Here is a 20,722-nt window from a genome sequence, read left to right as displayed (position 1 = left end):
TTTCATACTATGACAAGGAGAAAACTGCTCTAAAGAGATCTAACGCCTCCCACCCAACATTCATGCTTTAAAATCATTCTGGTGGGTCTTGAGATAGATTATTCTTGTCTAGGTGGGTCCTGGAATGGAAAAGTTTGGGAACCCCTGTATTAGCCTATCTATTTCCAGTATGACACTTGAGATCGATTCACATTAATTCCCTTCACAGATCCTAAACTTTGACTTTTGACTTGACGAAACAATCACACAAACGAACACAAAACCGCTCAGGTCTGAATGCACTCAACATATTCTCCTCATGTTTGCTGCTGCTGCACTAAATGTTTGTATACAGAACAAAGCTTACAACAAGTACAATATCACTTCATGATATGTCTACTAAGTGCCGTTCTTTCATCCACGATGTCGCGGTGGACATTGCTAAAGGCTCATTTTGCTAAAGTTAGCTTACTCGTCGTCATGTAATTAACGTCCTAACTTAACAATGTTCGACTAACTGTGCTAAAAACACTGTCCTCGACACATGTACACATTCACATAATACTCTGGTAAACAATAACACATATTATAAGAGATTCATACCTGAAAAGGGGAATAGTTAAATGAAAGATGCACGGACACAAACTTCCCTCAGACCATGTGTGTAATGCCTGAAGAGAGGACTCGAGTGCACCGTCACATCAAGCGTTCCCCCTGCTGGAGCCCTCTAGTCACTACAGCACTCTTGTTCACATTTACTGCTGCTGAGAATGACCTTTTGCAATTTGCACATGAAAAATAAGAAAAGTACTGTACTGTAACTGCTGTAACTAACAATAACTTCTTTAACCACAACCTATGATATACCATTAAACTATGAGAATGGCAAAATTACCTTAATATGAACCCACTGACTGTTATTCTACTGCTTACTCAAATGCTTGCTATGACTTAGTGGTAAAACACATTATTTCCATCTGTCACATATGCAAGTAGTAATAAAAATAATAATAATAATAACCTTTATTTTCTATAGCACCTTTAACTGTACATCTCAAAGCGCTTCACAGAAACAAATAAAACAAAAATACACCATATAAAATAACACACAATGGAAGATTTATGCAAATATTCAATTACAAGCTACCCTAAAAAATGAGCTTTAAGGTAAGATTTAAAAGAGATTTGTGACAAGTGCTGAATATACAGACATTCAATAGGCCTACTATTCAATATTCAGTAAAATACTATACTAGTGCATACAGAATACAATAGGTTCACCTTATCAGTTGCAATTACTAGACTTTTTACAGAAGGTACTCTTCCAGAATGCCTATTACCGCCGCACAAAACCATCAAAAATAAACCAGTCGCATTTCAAAGTCGTTCGCGAAATGACCACCAGGTGGCGCTAAGGGGTATTTAGCAAAACAGCAGCAATTGTCGGAAAACGGAAGTGGGGCTAATGTCAATTAACAGCAAGAATAAAATACTACAACTATGGTAATTTCCAAATAAGCCTACAACAAACATGAAAAGTCAAAACAAGAGCTATTGACATTTGCTGTGCAATAATGAAAGAAACAAAGATTTGGTGGAGTTGAAACTGCATGTTAGAGTAATAATTATATTATTAATTAAAGAAAGACAATTTGGTGTTATTTAAACAAACGATTATACAATTTATAGTATACATAGAATAGCCTACAAATAGACTTTTATTTGTTCGAACAGTGAACTAGCCTATTATATATAATATCTATATATATAATATATATAGATATTATATACATATATATTTCTCTGTTTGTAGTTTTTATCTGTTTATTAAAAAACACAGCACAAGATTTCGTAAAAAAACAAAACAAGAATGAGACTGACTGAATATGTAAAAAATAAATAAACAAATAAACAAAGGAAACAGAATAAACTTTTAGAACCAAAAAATTATATATATTTTTTTAAATAGCCTATAGGCCTAGGCTACAACAGATTATGTAAAATGTAACGAAAACAAAATGTAATTATGTAAAAGTACATTTTAAACAGAATAAAACAAACTAAAGCAGAACATTTTATGAATCAAAGGTTAAAATAGGCCTATCTTGCTGATTATTTTTAGTATAACTTCTATAGAGGAATGAGAGAGTGAAGAGCGCTTCTCTCAATGACTGCTGAACAACTGCACTTCTGGGCATTTCTCAGTGAGAAAAGTTGTGGTCGAGTGGTAGAACTTAAGTTTCAGTAATTTAGATGACACTGGTTCAAATCCCGAATAAACATGGTCTACAGTTATTTTTTGTATTATTAATGCAGAGATCTGTCTAGTTCTAAAACTCTGTTACACCATATTGTTCTTGTACCTATATTTATAAAAAAAATTATCATGAATATTTTACACTAAGGAACAAATCTTATCCAACATATTGACTTAATTTAAATCTGTGTAATAATTTCAATCGTAATTTCTAAAGCAGTTCTGCTAAAAAAAAAAAAAAAAAGAAAGAAAATAAAACTTCATGGGGTTCATATGCTACAGAAAGAGTTTTTAAAAACATGGTTGTGAAGCAAAAGGTGCGATTTGCCAGTGGGGGATTTCCCCCTCCAGTAATCAATAGCCTACTTCACCAATAGAACGTATAAAATATTAAAAATAGCTACATATGCAACACGCACGTTTAAACAACAAACAATAAAATCTGAATCAGCGTTTCTGCTCCTGTATTGAGCATGCAGCGCGTTTCAGTTACGATGGATCCAGTGGCCTTAATACATTCACGGCTTTTCAAAATGTCACAAAGCGTTTTGAGATGATTTTGAACGAAATATTGAAGTTTATAATGAAGTATTTTGTCACACCACGCCGCGGTTGAGCCTCTGTTGCGTGTTGAAGGAGATTATCTGCCGATCGCACCAGAAAATAAAGATGACGAGGCTCGTCTTTAATCTGCTAAATTACTGGTTTCTGAATCAATCACGAAATTGAGATGATTGTCAGTGATACCCGGCCATAGCAACTAATGATTTTTTTCAAAACAGATTTGCGACATTTTAAATTTGTATTGACAAAGAAATTGCAGCTTTGTTATGTGGCTACAATTAAAACAGTACATATATTATGTAGCCAACAATTAGGCTACTCTCAGTCTGCTGACAGCAATGAAATGAGTTTTAAGTGTCAATTTACAGGAGATCTGAAGACATCAGCATAATAAATGAGGTGAAAACAGGAACTATTGTCATGAAATAAAGTGTGTTTTCAGCAGATCTGTTAATATTGATGATCCTCAGACTATCAACACTCATTCAACAAGACATTCAGGATCATCAGCAGATCAGCTCACTTTATTCTGAGTGTTTGCTGTTAGAAACACATTATCTGAGTCAGGATACATGATAAAAGCTGTAAAACTGCTCTATTGAAAGACATACTGTTATTTCTCACACTATGACATGGATAAAACATCAATAACACAAAAACAATCATCAATGACACTCATCTTCATCAAGAAGATTTTACAAATAAAGCGCACCACAAGCACTGTTCCAACAGTAAAGCACTATTCATCACATGTGAACGGTTTCTCTCCAGTGTGAACTCTCATGTGACGCTCAAGATGTTGTTTGGTTGTGAAACTGTTTCCACACTGAGTGCAGGTGAAAGAAGAAACCTCGTCTTTTCTTTAAAAATGTCTGTTTAGTCTGTTTTTGTCAACGTATTGACTAATTCACAACCTTTTTACAAACAAGCACATAGTTAATGTATAATATAATAGGCCTAGTAGTTAATTAATATATAATAGCCTATATAATAAACAGTGTTGGGAGTAACGCGTTACAAAAGTAATGCATTACAGTAACATATTACGTTTTGCTGTAACGCAGTAGTGTAAGGCATTACTAATCAATTTTCAGTAATATTTTACTCGGTACATGTTCGGTAAGGCTTGCGTTACAACAGACTTTTAGTTTTAATTGTAAAACAAACAAACAAACAAACAAAAAAACCAGCAAGACCGCCAGCCATTACGAATGAAAGATGCAAGTAGGCTAAATTAACTGTTCGTGGTCAGTCAATAGCCGCGTGTGAGGTCCAAGTCTGTAATTAAAGACTAAATGGCAGCGTCTGATATATTTGTATAGCGATTTATTTTTGACAGGAGTGCCGTGAGGTATGATTTCGGCCTCTGTGCTCGCGCTGGCCAGTGGAAAAGCGGCTAATGGTGAAGATGGCATGAAGAAGACTATACATTCGCGAGATGGACGTATGAGCATTAGGCTATTCGTTCTGTTTTCTTTCTAAACAGTTAGGCTATGTTTATGTGGTATTTTTCATGTTTTCATCACGCAATCATGTTTTTGATGCCGTGGTGACGCGTTCATGTAAGGGCGGCGGCGCTGCCGATAAAGCACCTAAAAGCTGTCACAAAGAACCGGCAAAAGCAATGATTTTGAATATGTCAAATATAGCAAGGAGACATGTTGATTGTTTATTAACAGTGTTGTGCAAGTTACTTCCAAACTGTAATACATTATAAATTACTTGTTACTGTTATTTAAAAGTAATTCATTACCTTACAATATTACTGTCTCAGAATTGTAATGCGTTACATTACTCCTGTATTACTTTTGAGTTACTTTCACCAAAATAACTATACAGAAGTAGAACTTAACATTCTAAAATGACTAGGGCTGTAACGATATGCGATATGAAACCGAAATCGCGAGACTCAGATCCACGAACCTGCAGAATCGCAACACACCCCTTCCAACTCCCAGAGTTATCCATACCGTCCAGATCCAAAATACCACATCTTTAAATTACTATTAGTATTATTTGAAGTTAACATAACATTATAAAATATGTAGACCTACACCACAAAACTAGTTGAGGATAAATTATTAAAAATTTGGGAATTCCAGCGTTATGGACATGACATTTGCAGACTTGCAGTTAACTTAATTATATAAATTCTCAGAAAATGCATAAATACCAAAATATTGAAACGTCTGTTTATCCATAGTCTCCTCCCAGAAAGGAGTCCAGACATTAGAAAAATATCAGTCTACACATGTGTTTTATATTTAATATTAGGGAAATCGACAGTCATGTGTGACAAAAAAAAATCTTTAACTTTTAGGAGGCAACGATTTTTTGTTGTTGTAATTCTGTGAATTACACTGCGCAAATCTAATGAAGAAGGGTTGGATCTCCACTGAACATAAAATATTCATTTTATTTTATTTTTCGTGTTCACATTTATGAGGAAAAAATGTTAGAGACGTGACAGTTCTCCGTTACGGACGCGACCGTTCTGAAGCGGCACTAAAAGACTGCTTTAAAACTTTCACAGACACCTTACACAGAAGACACGAAGCCTTTCTTTAAAGTGAATTTCGTTTTGTTTTAATTGTACGGACCTGAAAAATATATCTATATTGAAATGTCTACTTGTAAACAGAACAATTCAAAACGAAAGAAAACAGACTGCTCTCTGCTTATGAAATGAAATGTGCATTTCTCTCTGGTGCATTCACTACTGCGAAGATCGCGAGTCAGCATCGTCAACTTCAACTTGACTTTATTAATAAACAATCAACATGTCTCCTTGCTATATTTGACATATTCAAAATCATTGCTTTTGCCGGTTCTTTGTGACAGCTTTTAGGTGCTTTATCGGCAGCGCCGCCGCCCTTACATGAACGCGTCACCACGGCATCAAAAACATGATTGCGTGATGAAAACATGAAAAATACCACATAAACATAGCCTAACTGTTTAGAAAGAAAACAGAACGAATAGCCTAATGCTCATACGTCCATCTCGCGAATGTATAGTCTTCTTCATGCCATCTTCACCATTAGCCGCTTTTCCACTGGCCAGCGCGAGCACAGAGGCCGAAATCATACCTCACGGCACTCCTGTCAAAAATAAATCGCTATACAAATATATCAGACGCTGCCATTTAGTCTTTAATTACAGACTTGGACCTCACACGCGGCTATTGACTGACCACGAACAGTTAATTTAGCCTACTTGCATCTTTCATTCGTAATGGCTGGCGGTCTTGCTGGTTTTTTTGTTTGTTTGTTTGTTTGTTTTACAATTAAAACTAAAAGTCTGTTGTAACGCAAGCCTTACCGAACATGTACCGAGTAAAATATTACTGAAAATTGATTAGTAATGCCTTACACTACTGCGTTACAGCAAAACGTAATATGTTACTGTAATGCATTACTTTTGTAACGCGTTACTCCCAACACTGATATTAAATATAAAACACATGTGTAGACTGATATTTTTCTAATGTCTGGACTCCTTTCTGGGAGGAGCCTATGGATAAACAGACGTTTCAATATTTTGGTATTTATGCATTTTCTGAGAATTTATATAATTAAGTTAACTGCAAGTCTGCAAATGTCATGTCCATAACGCTGGAATTCCCAAATTTTTAATAATTTATCCTCAACTAGTTTTGTGGTGTAGGTCTACATATTTTATAATGTTATGTTAACTTCAAATAATACTAATAGTAATTTAAAGATGTGGTATTTTGGATCTGGACGGTATGGATAACTCTGGGAGTTGGAAGGGGTGTGTTGCGATTCTGCAGGTTCGTGGATCTGAGTCTCGCGATTTCGGTTTCATATCGCATATCGTTACAGCCCTAGTCATTTTAGAATGTTAAGTTCTACTTCTGTATAGTTATTTTGGTGAAAGTAACTCAAAAGTAATACAGGAGTAATGTAACGCATTACAATTCTGAGACAGTAATATTGTAAGGTAATGAATTACTTTTAAATAACAGTAACAAGTAATTTATAATGTATTACAGTTTGGAAGTAACTTGCACAACACTGCTAATAGCCCACCCGTTCTAAAGCCCAAAAATGGTTCTAGGGTTAGCAATATTACAAAAACTCAGTTAAACAATAAATCAAAATGAACAATCAAACATGAACAACACAAAATAAAACATACACAATAATAAACAGAATGACAAAAAATGCCACACTGAGGAAGCAACTTCCAAGGTCTCCCGTCAATGTGAACAAATAAAGAAAACAAAAAGAATCAAAACAATCACAACAAATAGGTCCATCACTTTGGATATCGACAGCAGGAGAAATACAAAAGTTCAAAGAAATACACACTTCTGTAGCGACTACGAGAATGAACCAAACACAATTGAAGCTTTTAGGTGATTGTTCATACATAATCACACAAAAGAGGCTTCACATTCCAGATTCAAATCACCAAACCCAAAGCCATAAATCACCCCTAGGCTCCAGAGAGTCTGTAACCAAAAAGACTTTTTATTGTCAACGTTTTACAGATCTGTTCAGAAATGGTGAAACAAGAGGCCCTAAAAAGAGGTCACCTGACCCCTGCGACAAACAGACTACTGCTGCGTCCCAATTCGCATACTATCCGCCCTGAATAGTATTCGAAAATAGAATTAGTACGTCCCAAATCGTAGTATGTTGAAATGAGTGTTTCAAAGATACCCGGATGGTCTACTATTTCCGGTCAGAATCCGAAGTGTAGATCGATGCACACTCTAACGGCTGATATTGCCCACAACCCATAGCGCGTTGGACTAGGATTCGGTTAGAACTACAAACACGAGTGAAAAGTGTTAAAAAACTACAGACATGGAGGACGCGCGAGTCCCGCGGTTATGAAGAGAGGTTTAGATAAAGAGGTTTGAGTGATTAATTATCAGTATCTAACCTGGCGAAAATGAATGTATTCAGGGTTGTCCACATTATAGCATCTGCAGCAGCATTGTGAACTTTTGTAAAGATATATTTAGCCATTACCTTTTAAATGCATCATATTCAAATTGCAAACACGAGAGTATCCGCATGAAAGACCCACGACTGGCAGATGAACGTGCTCTCCGAAACAGTAGGACATCAAATTAGATTGAATTGAGGATTTTAACTGTGATGAGATGATTGACAGGGCAGTTTACGGTGACAGGATGCACGCAGCACGCGACAGAGCTGTCCATTAAAGATGACGTGATAGTATGTCCCAAAGCTTGCCTACTCTTTAGCTACACACTCAAAAGTATGTACTTTTTCTTCACAAAAAGAGTACATACTTTTAGGGCGTAGTATAAGTAAGCGAATTGGGACGCAGCATACGTCTTTCTTAAGGACCAAGGTCCCATGAGAGATGAACAAAAACAGACTTCAGCAGGAACTATCCCTGACCTCAGACTGGAATGGCTTAAACCCCATAAACTTTAATCCATAAAACTCATCCCAGAACAATTCTCGATGGACTTATAATCAAACATCATGCAACTACATAATTCTATGTTGTTTCTACAATATATGTGTGTGTCTAATATGCTTAGATGCCATACAATTCATAATTGTTGTAAATATTAGGTGTGTGAATGAAAGTGTGTCGTGCTTCCTGTCGGCAGGATCGTATGTTCTTCTTGGCTTGATTGAAATCTGGGTAAAATGTTTTGTATTCTTATAATAGTAATAATGGCTAAACTGTGGCCTCTTGTTCTCTCTGCTAGTGCTGGAGAGCAAGGAGATCACAGATAACGCATGATTTACGATAAGAAGAAAATAGAGACACCTCCTAAATTAAGCCAGTGTCTATTTGGGTAGAACTGTTCCTGGAGGTTGGACAAACTTTGAGTTTAAAATCTTAGACCCGAACACAGAAGCGCTCTCTTCGCTCTTCTCTCTCTCTCTCGTGCTCTCTCTCGTAAAAGTCTCGGCAGAACAAGTCGGGTGGAGCAGACGATGGACAGAGACAAATGACCCAAATCAAGATCAGGGTTTAAAACAGCTTCATCCAAGCCATCTAACTCGTCTCACTTTCCTTTCTTTTCCTTTGTTTTCTTTTCCGTTAAAAGTCTCGGTTCTAAGTTAAGTTTTGCTGCAAAGTTCCGTTTAAACGTTTCGACTGCAACACGCTTCCAACTTCAAAGACTTTCATCCATCCGCCAACACACCACGTGATTGGCTGCCCAAGATCTAGCAGGCACGAGGAGACCGCCAGCCAAGCAACGGACCCGGGAAACCCACTTTACTCAGACAAAAGGGAATCCCCAAAGCAAACCGAAGACAAGCAAGTAGCCTTCGGACTCTTAACTGAACTGGTGCTTAATATAAAATTGAATAACCTGCCTAAGAAACGATAGAAGGGTTAAATCGATGATTGATGGTTCGTTCAGGTCATGTCTTTAAAGTGCATATTGAAACTTGGGATCTCACCATCTGACTCCTAAAACTCATTCTTCCTCACTCTCTTTCTTTCTGCAACTCATATGAATGTGTGTGTGTGTGTGTGTGTGTGTGTTAGATATTAGTTTTATGTGTAAGTCTTATAATCAATAAAGTATTGTTTGTATTTGAAAAGAGAAGCATTACTTGTGTTATGTGCTTACGAATTTATTGTCTTGAACTGCGATCTAAGCTAACTATGCTTTTACCCTTGAATTATTTCTTAATTTAGCTGTTAGCTGGGAATTAGTCTTTCTTGGCCAGAAAGATATTATATTTCCTAGAATTAATAATTGTTTATGCTTTCCGTTCATTGGATGAACTGATAAAATGATCATACTATTGATTCTGCTACAGTAAATTCTGAAAATAATTAAACTATTAATTATTGATCATAATCCGTTATGAATAATAATTAGTTATATTTATACAGGCGTATAAACGCTACACTACAAACAACTTAACCGATGCAAGTTACTCGTTTAACTTGAACTAACCGCGGGACCTGTGATATTGGTCCCGTGGGAAAAGGCAGCCAGATACAACGAAGAATCCGTGAGCTAGCGTCACGTGAAAAACATACAAAGCAAAGCAGCAGATGTAGACGGCATAGATGTAGCCAACCAGCGGCCGTCCCCCGACTAAATAGCACTCCCTGAAATACACAGGATGTCTACTTACAAACATATCCCACCGTAATCATTCACTTATCATTCAGTGTAGCCACATACCTATGATTAGCAGCGTTAAGTCACAAGCCCCAAGCTCTAATTACCAATAGCAGGGCACACACTCCGGTGGTGGAAGGGCTTCTACAGCACCGGGGATTCTACAACAAAACATTCCCCATAAGCCCAAGTTATGGCGTCAAACGAATGGAAAGAAAATGAAGCTAGTCATACCTGTGGTGCTACGATAGAATGGACGACCAAGGCAGACCTCAGATTGCTAGGCCGATAAACAAGGCAAGTCGATAGCTGGTGACATCACTCGTCAAAAGAAAAGTCCCAGTTTATAAAGGGGCTTGGCCATTGCGATTGGCTCACAGCACAGCAAATTAAATACCACTTGGGGAAGCATGAGCCAAACAGCTGCATCCTGCTACATAAAGTATTAAGTATGATTCTCATCATCAAAGTAATACATTTACTGATAGAAAGTCTGAGTAACTTTTTGTACTGTTGTCTTTCTTCCTCTGAAGTGGTGCAGTGAAAGGGGATTCATGTCACCTTATTTATGTGGTTATTACTTACTTATTTATTCATGTCACCGTCCTTTATTTAATTCACTGGAAAACATTCCAGTTGGAAAGAGCCTCAGACATGTCATAGCAGGATAAAGGCTGCAGGTAACCAGTCCTTCCAGAAAAACGCGGAGTTTTTTTGTGATAGTTGCGGGCAAAAATCCTTGATTATGCGGCCCGTTTTCTTTAAAAATGCGATGGAATATGCGGGATATTTATGCAATTTTATGCGATGAAATTGCGGGAACTTGCAAAAATTGCGGGAACTTGCAAAAATTGCGGGAACTTGCAAAAATTGCGGGAACTTGCAAAAACTGCAGTTTGATGAAAAAGAGAAAAAAAGTGATTCCCCCAACACCCTGTTCTCACTAGGCTACTACCTTTATGTAAAGAGTCATTTCTAATTACTTCCTTTGATAAGCAAGCATACTACATCATAGAAAGTGCAGGGAATATTTAATTTCTCATCTTGTTTTATTTCAGACTGTAACGAGTGTAAATAAGGTGTGGCCCCTTTAAGAGTTGCGAGCTCCCTGTTGAACTGTCTGCAGTGTTATATTGTATGTGCGCCTCGAACACCCCATGTGTGCGGGTAATTTCAGTTTGATGCTACTTCTTTTATCTTATTTTTTTATTAAGTAACGATGTGACGGTAGAACGTGTGACAGACAGTTATACGAGTTCGATTTGGGAATAAAGAGCGAGTTGTGAGATGCCAATCGCCTCCGTGAGTCTGTCTGGCCTCTGCAATAACTTCAGCTGTGAGCTATCCCGTCGCGTAATTGCGTCACTTCATAACGTCCCCATGGATACGGGGAAATGGCTGCTCTTGTGTGAAGCAAACGCAACATTTTTCAACTTTCTGCTAAGATATTTGTGACTTTTTTGCAACGAAAATGCGAGGATTATGAAATCATGCAAGCCCCGCATATTTTGCACGGAAATCGGCAATTTATGCGGCGAAAGTGCGGCGTATTTGAAAAAATGCGGCCCCCACATGAATATGCGGACTTTGGCTGATTTTGCATTGAATTCAGCGATCGCATAATCGCGTTTTTCTGAAGGGACTGGGTAACAGAGCCGGATTATCCATAAGGGCACTTGGGCCAGTGCCCAGGGGCACCAACCATTCACAACCACTAGGGGGGCACCACATGACACAAGCTTTAAAAATATTTTTCGTAAATTGTTATTATGAACTTGAAATTCTTGAAAGACCATACATAACTTGTTTATGAAAACTAATTTAACAATAATAATAATAATAATAATAATAATAATAAATTATAAATAAATAAAGATTACATGATTATCACTCCCCCCTCCCCAATCTATCAGAGTTGAGTTGGTCCAATAAGTACGCGCAAATGTCAATTTTTTTAACGGCTACAGAAAATGAATCTAAATCCAAAATGGACAGACGTCAACAATTGAGTGGTTTCGCAAAAAGAAGATTAAAGAAAGAGAAGGACGCTAGACGTTTAGCTACTATAAACAATGTTCCAGGGATCGAACATTTTTTTGTTCGATCACTAGTTTTTTGTGAGAACACGGAATTTGCAATCACTAGCAGCAGCGCTGAGTCTGACACCGCCGGCGCTGCTAGCGGGGGAGATGCTGCAGCCCTTACTGCTAATGTTAGCCAGGTAGTCGGCGATGATGACCGCCAGGCGAATGAGGGTATTCTCCTTGGGGGAGACAGGAGCGAGGAAGACTCGGGTGAGGAAGAGGACATTAATCAAGGTAAATATTAGGGGTGGGACGGTACATGTAAGTTATTCGTATTGAACCGAAACGGTACAGTGGTAACCATCATGGTTCGGTGCACGAATTTACACAGAGAATACACGGTATAAAAATAAGGTTAAATAAATCTCTAAATAGCAATACAATTCCCTCTATTTCGCATAATGAACAGTCTGATCAAGTTTGCAATGCTGGAGTGTGTGCGTGCGCACGCGCGAGAGAGAGAGGCGCGATCGAACTCTGTGTGTGTGTGTGTGTGTGTGTGTGTGTGTGTGTGTGTGTGTGTGAGAGAGAGGCGCGATCGAACTTCAACATACTCAAAAACATAAACATTCAAACTGCAAAGTGTTTACTTATATTTACACACAAATCTGTTTATTTTTAAGTTACACATTCTACATTGATTAAAAAACAAATGTGTTTTTAATGGTAGTATTTTATACAGAAATCAATTATTTATAATTCAGATGAAAATAAAGTTAAGGAAAACAAATATATTGATCTGAAATATAGCAAATTAATTTTAAATTCATTCAGGTACGATTACCAAACATATCGCAAGGTCTTTTTGTCTTTTTATTAATTTAATTAATAATCTAATTATATAAAACTATTGTCAGTGCACTACAAATAAACTGGTTCTATGCCTTTATTAATAAAACATATTTAAAAAAAATACAAGGCTTAAGACATTTATAAAAATGCCTTCTGCAAATGTAAAGGACAGAGTCATTAAGAATAATAATAATAATAATAATAATAAAAAAAAAATGACTAACATAAAAAATAACTAAAAGCTTCTCATCTCATTCTATTTGACACTGGTGAGTACGCAGCATTAGGACGACTCTCGAGTTGCTTCGTTCGGTTATCAACACTTCCAGTGGACGCTTCTTCGTTGGTGTTCAGCGGTTTCTTCTTCCGGTCGGCGGACTTCGAAACTAGGGATCGAAATTTAAACTTTTGTACGATTCTGGGAAAATCGCAAAGCTAGTACCGGTTCCAATCGATACTCAATACTCGATACCCAAGCCTATTTGACACAGCTTCTCAATCAGCCACTGGTACGTCATTTCCACCATGTTTAAGAAAGGATTCCAGATTTCCTCAAAACTCCTATATTTACCTTTCACAATATAAGTTACCTTTTCGGTTTTTTTTTTCCGTTTTTTTATTCTGAAAGTTCTCACATCGTATTCTACAAGCTCTCTCATTTTGCACCATATTTACCTTTATAGACATTGGAGATATGGTCGAAAGCACTTCTAGCCAGGTACATGAGAGTGCACTCCAAGGAGATGGCGACGAGGCAGACCTGGGGGAAGATGAGGACGTTAGGGATGTCGTCAATGAAGACACCTCCAGGCCAGATGTGCCGCCGAAGCCTGTGGATCATTTTACCCTCTCAACTGATCCTGCACTATGGGGAGATCTAACCGAGCTAATGATAGAACTGGCTATTTCTAAAGGTTCCGCCGCCTATCACAATCGGGCAGCTAAATACCCAGCCTCTGCAAAGGACACTGGTATGAAAAAGCGATTTCTTACAAATGATCTGTTGCAATGCCACCTCCCAAACTAACAGGTGGTGTCTAGAGATTGGTTAATTTACTCGCCTTCAACAGGCATGGTTTATTGCTTTGCATGCAAATTGCTGTCCTTGCAGCAAAATGCTTTTACATCTGGATATTCTGACTGGAAACATCCTGAGCGAGTTTCGGCTCATGAAAAGAGTGCAAGCCATCATGAAAGTATGTTGGCCCTTTTAAGGAGATCAAGGAATGTGGGCACAGTGGATGCCTTACTCAGGCAACAGAGAGATGCAAAGTATTGGAGAGAGGTTTTGCAGCGTGTTGTGGCTGTAATCAAATTCTTGAGTGTGAGAGGTTTAGCGTTCAGAGGGGAGGACGAACTTCTGGGCTCATCGAGGAATGGCAATTATCTCGGACTGTTGGAACTCATTGCAGAGTTTGATCCATTCTTAAAAGAGCACCTGGAGAAATGCGGTCAAAAGGGAAGAGGCACCACATCTTACCTGTCATCTACTGTGTGTGATGAGCTCATTTGTTTAATGGGTGAGAAAGTAAAGAGGAGGATCGCATCCGAACTACAGCATGCCAAATATTTTTCAATCATCACGGATTCAACGCCCGACATGTCACATACTGACCAGCTGACATTTATATTTAGATGTGTCAGTGATGAAGGTGAAGTAGTTGAGCGATTTGTTGGTTTCGAGCCTATTTATAGCCACACGGGAGAAAGCCTCGCTGATTGTGTCGTGAAAATGATAAATGATCTTGAGTTAGACCTGTCAAATTGCAGAGGCCAAAGTTACGACAACGCCAGTAACATGTCCGGTAAATACAATGGCCTCCAAGCTCATCTTAAAAAAAGAAATCCCCTGATTCATTATGTGCCCTGTGCTGCACATTCACTTAATCTCGTGGGGGTGAACAGCATAGAGGACAGTTGTCCACATGCAAGAAATTTCTTCGACTTGCTCCAGTCTCTCTATGTGTTTTGTGCTAAGTCCACACACTGCTGGGATAAAATGTTCCACAACACAGATGTGATCAGGACTCTAAAACCCTTATCCAATACCAGGTGGACAAGCAGAGCAGACTCGACCAAGGCATTGAAGGAAAACTACAAGGCCATCAGAGAGGCTTTGGGCAGATTTTCCATCGATCCGGAGGAGAAGGGGGACGCCAGACGTGAGGCCAGATCACTCTGCACTCAACTTGATAAATTGGAGACCGCGATTATGACAAATGTTTGGGATAGCATACTAACCAGGTTCAAGGACACTACTGAGACTTTGCAAAAGCATGACATAACTTTAGACAATGCAGAACGTCTTTTGGAGTCACTGCGTTCTTAAGTGGCATTGCAGAGAGATCAGTTTGAGAAGTACGAAAACACCGCTCGAGATATTGAGGGAGTTACTCACCTATATGAGGAGGAGACCAAAAGAGTCAAAAAACAAAAATATTTTCCAGATGAATCAGGAGAAAGTGATGCTCTACTAGGCCTGCATGGAAGCCGACGATTCAAAGTATAAACCTACAATGTCATCTTGAACAAGTTGCTGTCTTGTCTTGCCAAACGCATCGGCGCATACACAGAATTGAACAAACTATTTAGTGTTTTGTTTAACACCGACACAGACTGTGATAGTGTGCATAAATGCGCTGCTGCACTCTCCTCCAAATATTCGGATGATCTGGACAAAGACTTTGGAGAAGAGCTCATCCAATTTAAGACGTTCGTCTAGGAAGAAAAAACACAATCTCCTAAATCAATGCTACAGCTTCTACACAGACATGGCCTCCAAACCACGTTTCCAAGCGTCTTTGTTGCGCTCAGGATATTCCTAACCCTGCCTGTAACAAATGCTGAAGGTGAAAGGTCGTTCTCTCGATTGAAACGAGTGAAGAATGAGCTCAGGACGACAATGACACAGAAGCGATTGACTGCACTCTCCCTGCTTACCATTGAATCGGACTTGGTCAAAGAAATGGACTTTGGGGAAGTAGTTGACACCTTTGCTTCCACAAAATCAAGGAAGAAGCAGTTCTGCTAAAGGTATCTGATAGATTTATTATTTTTTTTGGGCAAACGTGAATTGAGGAATGAATTGATGTACATTTTGAATTGAGACATTTGAATATAGTGCTCACTGCTCATATGCCTACATGTATGTAGTTGGACAAGTTAGGAAATTAGGAAAAAATCACCTTGATTATGTCTTGTCTTTTTTTTGGGGTGGGGTCGGGGGGGGCCTTTTGAGGTATAGTGCTTCCAGACTCACCAAGGATCCAGATTACTGGCAATTAGGTGGAGGATTTTTCTTTAGCTGCTATCACTTCTGGTACGGATTCATTGACCTCTTTTGATATGATTTGATTTTACTCAATTTAATAAAAATGTACACTACCGTTCAAAAGTTTGGGGTCAATATGATTTTTTTAAAAGAAATTATTACTTTTCTTCAGGAAGGACGCATTAAATTGATCAAAAGTGACAGTAAAGACATTTATAATAATGCAATATATAATTTTTTTAATTAAATGCTTTTCTCTTGAACTTTCAAAGAATTCTGTAAAAATATATCACGGTTTGCTCAAAAATATTAAGCAGCACAACTGTTTTCAACTGTGATAATAATCATAAATGTTTGTTGAGCATCAAATCATCATATTATACTGATTTCTGAAGGATCATGTGACAGTGAAGACTGGAGTAATGATGCTGAAAATTCAGCTTTGATCACAGGAATAAATTACACTTTACTATATATTTACATAGGAAACAGCTGTTTTACATTGAAATAATACTTCGTTGAAATAAAACTACTTTGTTTTGTATTTTTAATCAAATAAATGCAGCCTTGGTGAGCAGAAGAGACTTCTTTTAAAAACATTAAAAATCTTACCGACCCCAAACTTTTGAACAGCAGTGTACTTTTTTTATTAACGATTCTGAATTAAAACAGTGTAATGTTTCTCCACAAATATTATCAGAAATATACGGAGCCCCACAGGGGTCAAATGAAAATTGTTGAAACAATATAAACCTGCATTGAAAGATATGGCTCAACACCACAATTTGTTGATTTTTCGTCTGTTTCAAAGATGAAATCATGACCTTATGATGATAGTAACCGTAAATGACACATGGAGTAATACCATTAAAAAAAAAAAAATCTATTCCACGTTGGGGCTCTGAAGAACTGCTTGTGAATAATGGTTGATATTGTAAATTTACATCTGAATACATAAGATATGTGTTTTAGAATGGATAGTGTTGTATTTTTGTTTATAGTGTTGTACTTTGTTTTCAACTCGACTGTAATTGAACAGTAAAGTGAAAATCTTGTACATTATTTTGTATTCAGTTTTAAGAGAGAGGACAAGAGTGACGGAATAGTTCGGATACAAATGCAAGTAAAATCAAGATCAAGATGGCGCCGCGCATGGCTGCCTCGGTGTGGAGCTCTCCAGCTATTGTGTTGTTTTTGTTCGTTTGTTCTGCGTTTAGTCATTCTTTTCCTATCAGTTTCACCAGAGACGAACTACTGAACATTAGGAAACACACACCAGATAACTTTTCTACAGTTTTTGATTATTTGGACGTCTTGCTGGACATTCTCGTCGGTGGGGCTGCGTTGTTGTTCAAACGCGCGGTAAGACGCAAACGCGGGAAGTGTGCAGGCGCGCTGGTTAAACTCCGCGAGCGCGGCCTGCGCACTGCACTCCCCAGTATTCATCTTGCGAATCTCCGATCCCTTCCTAACAAAACGGACGAACTTCTTCTCCTCACACGTACTAACAAGGATTTTTTAAACTCTGCTGCTCTGTGCTTCACTGAAACCTGGCTGAGTGAAGCCATACCGGACAACGCAATACATCTGCCGGGCTTCCAGCTGTTCAGAGCGGATCGCATCGCGGAGCTAACGGGGAAAACGAGAGGTGGTGGATTGTGTTTCTACATTAACGAAAGTTGGTGTTCAGATGTAACTACACTGAAGAAGATGTGCTCTCCTAATTTAGAGGCACATTTCATAAACTGTAAACCCTTCTACTCTCCTCGGGAGTTTTCCTCTTTCATTCTCGTGGATGTATACATCCCTCCAGACGGGTGTGTGAGCGCGGCGCTACAACAGCTGGCTGAACAAATAGCTGAAACAGAACAAAGGTATCCTGACTCTCTTTTAATCATTCTTGGGGATTTTAACAAAGCAAATCTTTCCCGTGAACTACCAAAATACAGACAGCACGTTACATGTCCCACCAGAGACAGTAATATACTGGACCACTGTTACACCACCATAAGAAATGCGTATCACTCTGTCTCACGGGCAGCTTTGGGGCTCTCTGATCACTGTTTGGTTCATCTCATACCGACCTACAGGCAGAAACTGAAATCAGCTAAACCTGTAATAAGGACTGTAAAAAGATGGACTATGAAGCAGAGCAGGATCTACAGGCCTGCTTTGATTGCACTGATTGGACTGTTTTTGAAGCTGCTACCAACGATCTGGATGAGCTCACAGATACTGTAACATCATATATAAGTTTCTGTGAGGATACATGCATTCTTACCAGGTCATTCTTATCATTTACTAATTATAAACCATGGTTTACTGGGAAACTCAAACACCTTCATCATGCCAAAGAGGATGCCTACAGAAGTGGGGATAAAATCTTGTATAACCAGGCCAGAAACAGACTGACAAAGGAGATCAGAGTTGCTAAAAGACGCTACTCTGAAAAGCTGAAAAAACAGTTTTCAGCCAACGACCCATCATCAGTCTGGACTGGCCTGAGGAACATCACCAACTACAAGTCACCATCCCCCCGATCTGTGGACAATCAACACCTGGCTGATGATTTAAACTCATTCTATTGCAGGTTTGAAAAGCCCTCATTCACACCACACACCGGCTCTGACCTGCACTTCACACATTCACCATCACCTCCTGCACACCCACTCCCCCCCTCCTGCCATCCAACCTGAGCTTAAGGTCTGTGTGGAGGACATGAGCAGTGTCTTCAAAAAACAGAAGACTAGGAAAGCCTCAGGCCCAGACGGCATCTCATCTGCTTGTTTAAAAGCCTGTGCTGACCAACTGGCCCCGGTCTTCACGCAGATCTTCAACAGATCATTGGAGCAGTGTGAAGTTCCCTGCTACTTCAAGCGCTCCACTATCATTCCGGTCCCCAAAAAACCCAAAATCACTGGACTTAATGACTACAGACCTGTCGCTCTCACGTCTGTGGTCATGAAGTCGTTTGAAAGACTGGTGTTGGCCCACCTGAAGGACATCACTGGACCCCTGCTGGATCCTTTTCAGTTTGCTTACAGAGCAAACAGGTCTGTGGATGATGCCCTGGGACTTGTGCAAGGATCTTATTTGTGGACTTCATTTCGGCCTTCAATACCATCATGCCTGATCTTCTCACAGCCAAACTGACCCAGCTCTCCATGCCATCCTCGATCTGTCAGTGGATCACCAGCTTCCTGACGGACCGGCAGCAGCGAGTGAGACTGGGGAAACACACATCCAGGACTCTCACAATCAGCACTGGCGCCCCCCAAGGGTGCGTTCTCTCCCCACTGCTCTTCTACCTGTACACTAATGACTGCACTTCTAAAGACCCCACTGTCAAGCTCCTGAAATTTGCAGACGACACCACTGTCATCGGTCTCATCCAAAACGGTGATGAGTCTGCTTACAGACTGAGGGTTGAACAGCTGGCTGTCTGGTGCAGTTATAACAACCTTGAGCTGAACACGCTCAAAACAGTGGAGATGATCGTGGACTTCAGGAGGAACAGCCCAGCACTCCCCCCACTCACCATCATGAACAGCACTGTTGAAGCAGTGGAGTCATTCAGGTTCCTGGGCACTATCATCTCTCAGGACCTGAAGTGGGATAATCACATTGACTCCACTGTGAAAAAGGACAAGCAGAGACTGTACTTCCTTCGTCAGCTGAGGAAGTTCAACTTGCCACAGGAGCTGCTGATTCAGTTCTACTCAGCCGTTATTGAGTCTGTTTTATGCACTTCCATCACTGTCTGGTTTGGTTCAGCTACCAAATCAGACATCAGGAGACTACAACGGACATTCCGGACTGCGGAGAGGATCATTGGTGCCCCCCTGCCAAACCTCCAGGACTTGTACTCTTCCAGAGTGAGGAAGAGAGCAGGTAAAATCACCACAGACTCCACTCACCCTGGACACCACCTGTTTGAACTGTTACCGTCAAGACGGAGACTCAGATCACTGGCCACAAGAACATCTCGGCACAGGAACAGTTTCTTCCCACAGGCCATTTCCCTTCTGAACAGTTAACATATCTCCCAAGGCATAGGCCTGTAAGTGCAATACTCCCACTGTTTAGTGCAATATCTTTAAAATTCAGATGATATTTATATTATATTTATTCATACTATTCAAAATACTGTAAATATGTTCATAATCTGTATCTGTAAATGTTTATTCTGACAAAACCCAACTGTGACCGTATATTTTTATAGTATTTTCATAATTTTTTTTATAATTTTATTTGTAGAATTTGTATTACTATGTTTCTTGTATCTGTATTTGTATTTGTATTTTTATATGTGCACTGGAAGCTTCAGTACCAAGGAAAATTCCGTGTGTGTGCAAGCACACTTGGCAATAAAGCTCTTTCTGATTCTGAAAAGGCGTTTATTAGAGATGGTCAGATATACATAAAGCACACAGGCCGGGAAACAAACACTCAGATGGCAAGGTGACACAGGGACGTTGATGGGCAACCCGGAGAATCGCGGTGAAGATCGGCGTGCTCAGGAACCAGGAAACAATAAACAATCCAGACGGTGAAGATCCACAAAGACTGGTAATCCACACAAGGAGATGAAGAGAGCCACACGGGAACAGGACACAACACTGGGGAAGCCACAACGATCTGACAACATGAGATGGAATTTACTGAACATA

At 39.2% G+C, this 20,722-nt stretch overlaps 2 protein-coding genes across 7 annotated transcripts in view; one reads left to right on the top strand and one right to left on the bottom strand.

The window, feature by feature from the left end:
- LOC143746073 (uncharacterized) overlaps positions 1-20,722 on the top strand; it is a 326,821-nt gene that overhangs the window by 50,823 nt on the left and 255,276 nt on the right. The window lies entirely within an intron of this gene.
- Positions 1-20,722, bottom strand: part of LOC143746100 (uncharacterized) — a 114,787-nt gene that overhangs the window by 27,145 nt on the left and 66,920 nt on the right. For 3 of the 6 annotated variants that reach the window (XM_077237857.1, XM_077237855.1, XM_077237856.1), the window contains exon 1: positions 583-652. The exons of 1 other annotated variant lie outside the window; for it this stretch is intronic. The gene's annotated coding sequence lies outside the window, so the exon portion shown is untranslated. Of the gene's footprint in view, positions 1-582; positions 683-20,722 lie in introns of those variants that run through there. 2 more of the 6 variants (XR_013206432.1, XM_077237854.1) reach the window with 2 other exon arrangements.

This window comes from Siphateles boraxobius, unplaced genomic scaffold (assembly GCF_051911475.1).
Source record: "Siphateles boraxobius isolate OS27281-9 unplaced genomic scaffold, OSU_SipBor_1 21, whole genome shotgun sequence".
NCBI lineage: Eukaryota > Metazoa > Chordata > Actinopteri > Cypriniformes > Leuciscidae > Siphateles > Siphateles boraxobius.
Note: the sequence above shows the minus strand (reverse complement) of the source record. Positions and strands in the feature narration are given on the sequence as shown.